The 12,254-nt window shown below is 41.9% G+C and overlaps 1 protein-coding gene across 1 annotated transcript in view; it reads right to left on the bottom strand.

Annotated features, from left to right (window-relative positions):
• Nucleotides 1-8,776, bottom strand: part of INO80 (INO80 complex ATPase subunit) — a 75,063-nt gene extending 66,287 nt beyond the window's left edge. The window contains exon 1 of the mRNA XM_063439838.1: nt 8,434-8,776. The gene's annotated coding sequence lies outside the window, so the exon portion shown is untranslated. The remainder of the gene's footprint in view (nt 1-8,433) is intronic.
• Nucleotides 8,777-12,254: the final 3,478 nt, after the last annotated feature.

The raw sequence follows: 12,254 nt of genomic DNA, 5'->3' as shown, positions 1-12,254 counted from the left end.
AATGGACTGCAGGGGGTATGGTGCTAAGAATTACACGTTAAAAGAGGTAGGTAATCAAGGGCGGGGCTTGCCAAGCATCCTGACCAGACGCCATTTCCCAAAGCTCCCCAACACCAAAACCCAATCCTAAGGATTGAGGCGGAACCAAGCCCAATCTGCACCCCACAATACCACCATTGAAATCGGGAAGCCGAGGAGCATCGATAGATGCCTTTTTTTCAGCCACAAAAGTCGGCACGACGGAAGCACAGAACCGCGGCCTACCCCACGCTGTTAGGCCTCGAGAGCTTCCTGGGCGGCATCGGAACGATCAGCGCAGAAACACCCCATACCTCGACCCGGTCTGCCTCACCGACCAACATGTCGGGCATGGGCCGGCGCTCCCAAAAGTCACACACTCCGGCGGAGGGCAGAGACATTGGAGCCATGCTCCAGAAGCAGTCGCAGCCGAGGCCCTCTGTCGCAAATGAAAACTCCGACAAGGACCGGAGCGCGGCGCCACAACACAGGCCGCGACACTCACCAACACCTCCGGCTGAATCTCCGGAATCATCCGACGACTCCGCACCGACCACCAAGAAGGACCTAAAACTAATGCTGGCAGAAATCCACAAAATGCTGGCGGCTGATTCGGCCATCCTCAAAAAAGAAGTGAGAGCAGTGTCGGAAAGAGTCCGAACAAATGAAGCCACCTTAACAGAGGTACAGACCCAGCTCACGGAGATGGCAGACTCCATAAAAGCACTGCAAAATCAGCAACAGACCACCTCTCTTAAGCTTGCCACCCTGGAGGACCGCCAAAGACGCACTCATATTAAGATAAGGGGCATTCCTGCAACAATAACAGCAGAGGAACTGCCTCATTACGTTAGGAGGTTACTGGCCACGATTCTGCCACATGCAACGGCCAAGAAAATAGCCATTGACAGTGTATACCGCCTCCCGAATCCCCCTCACCTACGGTCTACCACAGGGCGAGACGTTATCCTCCGCTGCACCTCCCTACCTGACAAACTCCAAATACTTGCAGCGCTAAAGAACAAAACGCCACTTACCTTCGAAAACTCAAACCTGGCCTTCTTCCAAGACCTGACAAGATCCACGCTCATGCTCCGCAAATCATTCAAACCGGTCACGACACTGCTACAAACCGCAGGGCTGACCTACCGCTGGGGATGGAACGGCTCCCTATCAGTGTCACAAGACGGAAAGACACACACGATACCGTCTATGTTAGAGGCGGCAACCCTCCTGGAAACCCTGGGGCTGACACCCACGGATACACCCGCTACTGAAGGAACAACTGCAGCAAGATGGGACCCGGCCTCCATACAACCGTTCGTCCCCAGAGCAGCGAACCAACGAGAGACTGATACCCCCGAATGAAGAGCCCAGATAGGACATTTGAAACCACACTACCACTGAAAGTTTCCACTTTTGTTTGTTTCACTACATGTCCATCATATACTCACCTACCTAAGCTCCACTGGGCACAGGCCTAGAACACGATCACACCGGCAAGACGGCAGACACCAGAACCGCACTAAGCGATGGAAAATACTACACTCTCCCCCCCCCCCCCCCCCCCGTAGCCTCCCTGGTCAGGGGCTTCAAACCCGCTTGCATACCCTAGACCACACAAAACACGAACCAGGCTTATAGGCCCAGATCTTGCACACTATGCAAACGCTCACATAACTTGAGATATCTTGAAACCATTTATATTTTATCAAACCCGCGCACACGAGTACCGGCAGATCAAGGGAATAAATCATCACATACAACTCTCAGGCACGCAACCCCCAACTGCCCATCCCACCCTCGTGAAGCACCTCAGCATTAACACACTCATTATCAGTCTCTTGTCTAGAGATCAACGCACCATTACAACCCGCACTTAGCACCTAGACAGACTGCCTCCACACAACATTGTACAATAGTACACTTGACACAGCTTGTTACACCTTTAAAAAAAATTGTGCTTATGTTATCATGCTTTATGCCTTTGTATCCAATGTACTTGCACTGGCTGTTGTGGCCACGCAAGATGCTCTGTTGAGAACTGCACGCAAAAATAAAGAATTCAAAAAAAAAAAAAAGAGGTAGGTAATCAGCAACTAAACCAAAGCACATATAGACACACACACACATTATTAAATCGGGAATAAAACGGAATCCTTAATTTCCTTTACTAATGTAAAGATTAGCCGTATATACCGTGGCTAATAAACATGTAGCTTAAAATAATCAAACAGCCTCTGCCGGAAGAGAACGACTAACTTTCTTGGTCTCTTGTCTTACTGGAAATAATCATTTAAACGTCTGGAAATATCCTATACCTTTTTTTACAATCCTGCTACCTAGACACTACATCAGGGTTTCTTCAATAGATCAGATACAGTGGAGAATTGACAAGAATTGCACTTTTAAACCAATCTAGTCATAAGGGATTAGCTCAGTTGTTTCAACCGAAAATAAATTTGCCATTCTCATGTGAATTCTCAGCAGTTCCCAGTTTTGTGACTAAATCTGATCTGCTGCTTTTGCTGGAATCACAACAGTAGAGTATGCTATAAAAGAAAAATTGACTCTACTAACTATATGGGTCTTTCCAAAAACTTGCAAAGAGGGAAGGGATTTCTACTTTCACTTGTTATTTACATTGTGAAATCAGGAAGTCTGTAGTGATCTAATAAGCCAATGAGTGTTATTTCTCTCTCCCATGGGGTACACAAGTTGGGCAGACATAGGACAGCAAACAAGGAAGTAAAGTAAAAATTATTTGATTGAAAGCCAGGGGGGGCAGTCTTAGAGCTCTGCAGCAATTTATGAAAACCTGCAGTTATAAACCTGGGAGGTCCACAGGAAGCAGGGAAATGTGCAATGTTGTCATGTCATAGTAGTATAGCTGACCTAAAAATGCATTATAAATATGTGCACCAGCAAAAAAACTATATTGTCTCTGATGGTCACTGCAAACACCTTCAGATAGAATACTGGGACTCTGCAGTGATCATGTTAGTGAGGCATTTTGAAACTCTGCCTTTGGAAACCAGTCTGGTCATGATACTATTTTAAGGACAGACTTAGCAGTCAGATGTGTACTTTTAAACTAACTTATGTTACGCCTCCAAAAACCTGCACCTAAGATCCTGTTCCTAGATGTTCATAAAAAGTTATTGCTTTAGTGTATGTGTGTGTGTATATATATATATATATATATAAAATATTCTATGTATGCAACTTAAAGACATTTTTTATAATATAGTGTGTCAAAAGAATGTCTTATTTGTCCTAAAATAAAGATTTTTAACAATTATCAAAAACAGTATAGATTAGTGAACAAAAGGGAAATTAGGGCCGATTACACATCACAGCAGATTACACACATCACAGCAGATTCCTTAATTGCCTGACTAGTTAAATGAAGAAAGAAAAAAAAAAAAACTTTGAACTAAAGGTTACAGTGAGGCAAAGATTTAAAGGAACACTGTACTCACACTAATAACTTCATCTAAATGAAGTTATGGTATGTACAGTAGTCCCCATGTCCTAGCTTCAAAAATGAAAAATAGTAATAGTTAGAAAACCTACACGTGCGGCTTCAAGTCACACCTCCAGCCCCTCTGGATAGGAGAGCCACGACTGTTACTTCACTGCTCTCATGTACAGGCAGTGACATTACGCGACATTGCATTCAATGATTCTTATTGACAAAATCCTTGGTGGGTGTTTGATGTGCCTATGCTCCTCTTTTTTTTATTTTTTATGGTTTTTCCAAAAAACAAACATTTAGGGCATAATTGGTATGTGTATTTATTGTGTTATCAGTTTGGTTAGGTTATTTAACTGTAGCAGTGCTCATTTGTTGAGTCATTAGTACAGACTTGGTGAGGTTGCTTGCAAATAAAATGTGGGTGCTCCGTTTACCAAGCAGTTTCATCTCCCCTATCAGTGTATAGGTGTGCACAAACAAGAATTACATTTCTCTCAAAACGTCACACTCAGGCCTCACTGGCAAGTAAGTATTAAACATAATGAAATAAGGGGATTTTTAAAAATGGTGTGCTTTTACGACCTTCTCTGTCAGCAAATAAGTCTTAATAGCTGTACAGTTAGGAAAGGCGCACTGTAAACAACACAGTTGCTACTGCTCACTACTACAGTGGTAGGTAGCATCAGATTTTCCCCCATATGAAAGCATTAATTTAATGCTTACCTGTGGGAAGATCTAACGCGTGCAGCATTAGCCGCGCATGTGCATTAGCACCAGCTCGTCGAAGAGTCACGCCCCAGCGCTGAGGGACATCGGTGCTGGGATAAGGTAAATAAAGGGTTTTTAACCCTTTATTTACACGGGTCGGTTGGCACAAAGGAGAGGAGAGGCCGAGGGAGCTATAGTGCCAGGAATACAGCTTTGTACTCCTGGCACTTATAGTATTCCTTTAAACTGGGTAAATCTTAGGAGCAAAGTAGCCAACCATAAATCCTAGATTTATACTTGCAGTATTTATTTAATTGGGGTTCTTTAATAAAGATGCCTATAAATGCACCAGCAGCTGGCTCCTAAGTCATGGATTTGTCAAGCACTGGTTATAAACCCATTCAGAATCTTGAACTTTCAGTGCCAACATATAGTTACGCTTAAGAATATTGGAATTTTAGGGTCGGTGTCCCCATTACTGGGAAATTTCACATAATTTCCTGCCATTATCTCACAATCTCCCTTAGTTAAATCCGTATTTTATCACAATTTGATCATGTATGAACATACAGAACTATAAGTCTGTCACTGCACCGGATAACATAACTGGGGGGATTTTTTTCCACAAAAGGCAAACGGTAAAGGTCTGTAAACAGGATGTTACTTAATATCAACTAGGATTGCCAGCTTTAACTATACATAATTACACACACATGTATATCTCAAAGTTTGATTGTCAAGAATAGACTAAAGTAAATAAAAACATTTAGTAATGAAAGCAATATTTTTTTTTTTTTCTTTAATAGATATTTAAAAATCAAATATCCATGCAGGAAAATGCAAAAGGGGAAGTTTGAAGAACTGTATAAAAGGGTAGAAGTCATAAAAATACATGCACTAATACAAGGAAAGTGCTAGTGTTACTGCACACTATATATTATCTATTATGCTAATAAAATTCCGTTCACGCGAACCCAGGCAGATTTCTAAAATGTCATCCGGTGCCAAATGCATTATAAACTAAATTAAATGTAAATTATTTCATGGTGATGACTGCTCATGTTTATGTTTTAAATGTACAAGACTGAGAAGAACACTTTGCCAATTCCATTAGCTCCCCTGAGCTAAAACATGCAGTGTAGAGCTGGTTTATTGGGTGAAAGTACTAGCTGACCTCTCTGAGCTATAGGGCCTGCGCCACTAGACAAGATCAGTGCAGAGAGCTTATGATTCCACAGGAGGAAGAGGCAGGTGTGCTAGGCAGACCTCAAGTAAGTTGTCTAACCTTTAATTGCACCCAAGACATATCTGTCACGGAAGTACACTTTATTAACCAAAAACAGTAACTTAATACATTAGGCGATTTGTAATGTGTTGTGTAACATTTTACATGACTTAAGAATACCAATATAGTGCTGGCATTCAAGAAACTTCAGCAATCAATACTGCTTGCACAGCGTTACACGCAACACTTTGAATCAAGGACAAGTGGAAGAGTTAAAAATATTATGCAGTTGGCCGATGAACAAAGTCCAGTTATTGCATTAAAGTTCTCTCACCTAAGACTAGTGGATTAAAAGTATAGTATTATATTGAAATTGTACTAGGTTTCAAAATTAATTATACATTTTTTAATGTTGAAGTAAAATTGATTATAGATACTTAAAGGACTACTTCGGCCACCAAAACCACTTTATGTCAATGAAGTGGTCATGGTGCCCGGAGTTCACAAGCACCTCTTACCTGTAAGTGTTAAACTATTTTAGAACAGTTTAACAGTAAAGTGGTGTCCCCCACATTCCAGTACTTTTCTTAAGCATTAATTGCTACAGGCAGCGTATAATAAGGTCAAGTAAAATCAATGGATACTCTAAGACGAAATTTAGACTAGGTCTTATGCATGACAAATTGGCAAAATCATCTGCAAAAAGCTTCCACTTGCCACTTCATTAATATTTCCTAGTGGAACAGTCACGCAAATAAAATCATCTGTCGAGTATTCTGCAGTTTCTTCCATAGGCCTGCTTTGTACTCGCATGAATGTTTGAAATTACACTAGTTATGCGACTCCACTTGGCTTCATCTGTCACATTCTGAACTGAAAGATCACAGCACTGAGGAGTTATTGCAGTACAGTGTCCTTTTGTTAAAGTCTTGTCAATGTAAATAGCAGCAACGTTTCGACCACAACTGTGGTCGAAATGTTGCTGCTCTTTACACTAAACACACTTTAATAAACAAAGATATGCTGGACCATTTCTTTATTGATTGGTTAGCTGCGGAACCAGTATCCTGTGCACTCTGTAGGTAACTGCATAGCCCCTTATAAGATATTTTGATAGCACTGAGGAGGGAGAGCTTCAGGTGACTATACCCCCCATGCCCCTCTCCTCTGATTGACAAAATGTCAATGTCCCTGCAGAATTGAGAACGCCAGTTTTATGTGTATGTTAGTTATGATTTAACAAAGTGCACAAAAATAAATTGTCAATTACTGTTGGAGTCTAGCACCAATACTGAATATTAACGGAGTTGTTAGGAAATGTCATAACTGTGCAGCTGTATACAGGAATTGCAATTATTTTGGTTCATCTCAAGTTAAAAGAACACTCCTGACCTAAATAAAACCACTGACACTCCGAGCCTATCACCAGCACTCAAGCCAAGCCTTAGAGACTAGTTCAGCAATCAAGAGATGGACCGAGAACGCAGGGCAGATGGGCGCCCATGCAAAAAAGGTTTGCTCACTTATCCTTGGTTCCAGCATCAGTTCTGCACCTCTTCTTGATTTGCCCTGCTTGGAGATGCATATCCTGTCAGTGCCAACATCAGAACGGAGTAAGATCACATCATCCCTTTCCTATACTCCCTAGCCAGCACTAGAAGCACCGTCTAGGGAATTTCAATACCAACCACAGAGGCATTTTCTGCTCCTATTCTGCTCTCCCGAGGCATTGACGGACAGCTGGGAGAATTTTTTTAAAATAGATTTTTCACCTAATTTATACATTTGCTAGCAAGATGTATAGATCAAATTGAATGCTCAACTTAATGATCATAAATTGTTTACAGCATAAACAGGTGCCGTTTAAGGTAATAAAGTCCAGAAGGACCCCAACCCCCACATGGGCTTTGTTGAGATGAAGTTGTCATACTATAAATGTTATGCTCTTTCAAGCAGTGTCCACTTTAACTAATTATTCCTGTAACATTTTGGAACTCATTTGCGGATATTTTTTATAATATTGTAAAGCGCTGAGGAATAAGTTTGAGCTATATAAATGTTGATAATATGGAGATGGAATTGTGCCATACAAATTTGTGTTAAACAGTTTGTCAAAGCACCATAACCACTTCAGCCTGCACGTGCAACGTTTCGTTGTAAAATACTGCAAATAACACATTACATTTCTGTTCTAGCAGCATCACGGGATGTCATCAGTCAGCCAAGAGCGCATGGCTGGCTAATGTCCGTTCTGTGCAAATTTCGATGCATAGACCCACATTGTTTGCCCCTTTTACCAAAACAAGGATGCCAAGGTAACTTTACAGCCAGCTGTTGTAGTTCCTTTTCGAGTAACCCTTTAATGTGTTCTTTCGCAAACACCACTTCAAGTAAGATTTTCCACAGTTTTTTTTATTTTTTATAAATTTACCACAGCCAATTATGGTCATAATGGTAAAAAAAAAAAAAAAAACATTTTTAGAGTGGCAAAATTATCTTTAACATGAATATTTTTTCCATATGCTCTCATTTTTAATATTTGTGTATGGCAGATTATAACCAATGTTTCAGAAGTGCTACATTAACAAAAAAATATATTATAAAATATTATCTCACTATATACACACACACACACACACACTTTTGTTTACAAAAAAACAAAAAAAAATTTTTTTCAATGGAATGTGTTACTAAATTGGCTTTATAAATATTTATTTTTAAATGAATGAACCCCCTCCTCACCTTACTCCCTCTCCTCCCACCTGCCCCCCTCCTTTCCCCCCGAGGTCCCTCTCACCCCCCTCCAATACCCATATCTCCCAGCTGCCCCCTGGGCCGGTTTCCCAGCCGCCCCACCGGGGTATTCTCGGTATCCTCCGTCCCCCCCATCCCCCTCCGAGGATCCCGGGCCTGTGTGACGCAGCGGGTGCGCTATCCAGAGCCTGACCCCGCTTTCCCCGCCATTGCAGGCGGCTGGGCTCCCACTCCCACCCCGCGGCCTCACCTCGGGTCTCCCCGCCCGGGGCCGGTGCGGGCGGCTGTCTGTCTCGGCGAGCTGGCGCTGGCTCGGGCCTAGTGAGCTGCTGCAAGCGGCGGCCACTCTCTCTCACTGAGAGAGCAGGGAGACAGGGAGCCATGGCGGGGGGGAGCGGCGCCATTACCCAGGCCTGAACAATCGAGTCAGAGCTTCCGTCCTCTCCGGCTCAGGCGGCCTGTCGAGCACCTCGATCGACGGGTCGTCCGAGCGCGAGTGGCGGACGATGGTTCCGGCGGGAACGTGCGTACGTCGCCGCTAAAAACCGCGCAGAACCCCAACAATTGAGGGGGTCTGGTTCGATGCGATCTGATCATCGATTGAGCATGCCTGCCTAGAGCGGAGAAGATGGCCGAACGCTTGTGGTGACGTCAAACCAGAGCCGAGTTCCAAACACTAGAGATCGTACTTCTCGGGTCTACTGGTTCTATAACGCCGTGTTCTGTGAAATATCGCACAAACAACACGTTTCCCCCACCGAATGCTGCAGATTGCGCGCTACTTTACGCACCGAGAAAAATCGCCTCAGCTACTGGAAGACAAGAGAAACACTGTGGTTGTGTCTCTAGTGTTTCGAACTCGTGCTTGGTGATCAAGCAGATCTCGAGAGAGTGACATCTCGCGGGATTTGTGTGGCTGGGCCAGGTGGGAGGAGCTGAGTGACGTCATCGTGCTTGTAATGTGAGGCCTATAAGGACACATTACAGCCAGTGTAACCAATTCAGCTAAATGGGAATGGAGTGGGATTCAATGCTAACTCCACATTTTAGTCCCAAAGAGCCGAATTGGAAATTATTCTCCAAGTCATCAGTCTTTTTAGTTTTGAGCCATTTTGTCCTTAAATTATTAAATTCACTTTAGTGAATAATTCTGACCTTGAGAGGCCCCTGACCTTGAGAAACACTTTGACAATTTACCCAGTGAACTATTTGTGACACTTTGAGATTGATAATGGTAAATGAGAATTGTGCGGTTGCTTTTTCTGATATTACCTACCATTCAGGTCAATTACGATGAGTCAAATAGCGCCAACATATTCCATAGTGGTGTACAATAGGTAATCAATGAGAAATAATGAAAAGAAGACATATTTAATATACGAGAACAGTAGGAGAAGAAGACATGACCTAAACAAGTTTATAATCTAAAAGTATGAAGGACAAATACACGATGGATTAAAATGATAAGGATATATTTGAGGAAAGGCGATTGAGAGAAGGGGGTACAGTAGATGTGAGAGGAAGGTTATAAGGGATAAGAACTTAAGGAGTGAGCTGATAGGCTTAGGTGCTGTCCTAAATGAGAAAGGAGCCAATCCTGAGAAATTTGTTTAAGATGAAAGCAACAGGATTTGTTGACTAATACAATGGGTGAAGGAAAAGTCAGAGTCGAAGAGCACACTAAGACAATGTGCCTGCAGATTTGAGGTTATGAAAGCTCTGTTGACTTGAAGGGACACAGGGACAGACGTAGCTTTAGGAAGAGAAAAAACAATGAGTTCTGTGTTGGAGAGGTTGAGTTTTAGGAACCGTGAAGCTATTCAGATGATAGACATTCAGTGAGACGGGCCAGCAAACTGGGAGAACGATCATGCGAGGTGAGGTAGATTAGATTATCATCAGTACACAGATGATATTAAAAGCCATAGGATGATATTCGCTTACCAAGAGAGGCAGTGTTAAATTGAGAGCTCCCTGAACACAGCCTTGAGGAACTCCAACAGAGAGAGGTACAGAAGGGAGGAAGAAAGGGAGTAGGAGATATGGAATGTGCAGTAAGAGAGATATGAAGAGAACCTGGAAAGACAGATCTCACCAAGGCCACAAAGGGTGAGGAGAGAGAAGTGGGTGGTCAACAGTGTTGAAAGTGGCAGAAATATCAAAAAGAATAAGAAGCAAATAATGGCCTTTGGTGCTTTAGCTCTGAGCGGGCCCTCCTTGAGCCAGCACGGAGCTCAAAATATCTCTCGCCCTTTAAATAAAAAATATTCCCTGGTGGTCCTTGGTCTAATTGCGGTCCCTTGCTGTTCCGGCGCTCTGTAAGGGAGTCAGAGGCTCCGGGATTCCCATCCTGTGCTCTGACTTACTCAAAGAGCGCCAGACTGGAAGGCCTGTGGCTGCCCCGGGAGCCCACTGGACGACCAGGGAATCCACCGGACAACCAAAGAATGGATTATTGCCCCCTTCCTTCCCCGGAGGGGAAAGTGTTGTAAAAAATAAATAAAAAGTAATATAGTGTGGGAGACTGCGTTTAACACTGCCTCCCCAAATAATGTAATTCTCCCCAGACACTTAGCCCCATATATTATTGCCCCCTTACTCACTCTGCCAGTGTAACACCTCCCCTTACCCTGTCACAATCACTTCTCATCACTTTCATACTCACCTCCAACTTTAAGTCGAACATTTTTTCTTTTTGTAGTTTGTTGAAGTTTTTTGGGGGTTTATTTACAAATCACTGTTTTTTAAATTAATTTCCTACTAACACAGCTTCAGTTTGTTTGTTTTGTACTTAAGGGCCCAAGCAATTTAGTCATTTTTGCTTTGTGTGTGTTGTACTGCAATTTCCATCTTTCTCATTTATTGCACCAACACATATTATATATCTTTTCCTTTTTTTTTTTTTTTTTTAATCAGAATTTATTTGGGAGAAAAGGACTTATCAAAACATAGCATGTAGATTTTTATACGCAGCAGTGTAACCGCTGGCGGTTCCCTTATTTACCACTATAATGTCTTAAAGCATAGAACTTAGTAGGGCTAACCATACAGATATCTTAGCCATAATTTTATATAGTTAGTAAGAGATCCTCTATTTAACATATATAAATAATTGAGAATACAATATAAAATAAGGATTGTCTTGGAAGCAATAGATTTTGTCTTTTAGATATTTATTATATAAAAATATAAATATAGACATATCAAATCCATTATAGCAGAGTTTATAAGATGAAATTAAATGCTTGCAAATATCATTAGTAGGTTAACATACCCTTCTGAACATGTCATCATGTCAGCCTCTCTGTCATTTTAAGATGGAGCAGCGTCTGTCTCCAAGTCTCTCCTCTGTCCCTTAACATTTAAAAGTACACCTATTTATACCTTAGGTGTCTTCATTTTAGAGTCACCATAGTTCATATATGAAAAAGTAACTTGTCTACTTTAAATCAATTTAGGACCTCCCTTAATTTGGCAAAGATACAAGGCCATAACTAAAGGGTGCATACGTCATGGAAATTTTCCTGACTTAGTTCAACATGGCATCTTAAAGTCTGAATAGCTTATCTGTTGTTTATACTAAGACGTAAGTGCACAGTCGTGGGAGATTCCCGGATTTGGGGAAGTTCCATTAACTTGGGGTTACCACAGTATATTGTGTACTGAAAGAGTCGTAGTATAGCCTTGAAGCTTGTTATTGTAATTCGTCTGGGACAAAATGGCGCAAACATATTATGCACTGAGAAACATCTATGAAAAACGATATGTTCCATTTCTAACACCTTGTCAATTTGCAATATCTCCTAAAGACAAAGTACACAGTTTGTGGATTTCATACGCAGTGATGTAGATTAATTTAGAAATAAACAAATATGTTTAAATGTCTATCTGTTCCTGTCCAAATCTGAGATGATTAAATTGCGTATACGCAGAAGTAAGCTCACACTGACACATGGAGTTCAGGTTAAAAGCACTTCAGAAAATTTAATGCCATCTAGTTGGAAAACAGTTATGCAGACCTTTTTAAAGGCAAAATGACATCATCATTGAATATCAGATAATAACAAATAA

Source organism: Pelobates fuscus, chromosome 13 (genome assembly GCF_036172605.1).
Source record: "Pelobates fuscus isolate aPelFus1 chromosome 13, aPelFus1.pri, whole genome shotgun sequence".
Lineage (NCBI taxonomy): Eukaryota > Metazoa > Chordata > Amphibia > Anura > Pelobatidae > Pelobates > Pelobates fuscus.
The sequence above is the reverse complement of the archived record's forward strand: the minus strand, read 5'-3'. Positions and strand labels throughout refer to the sequence as shown.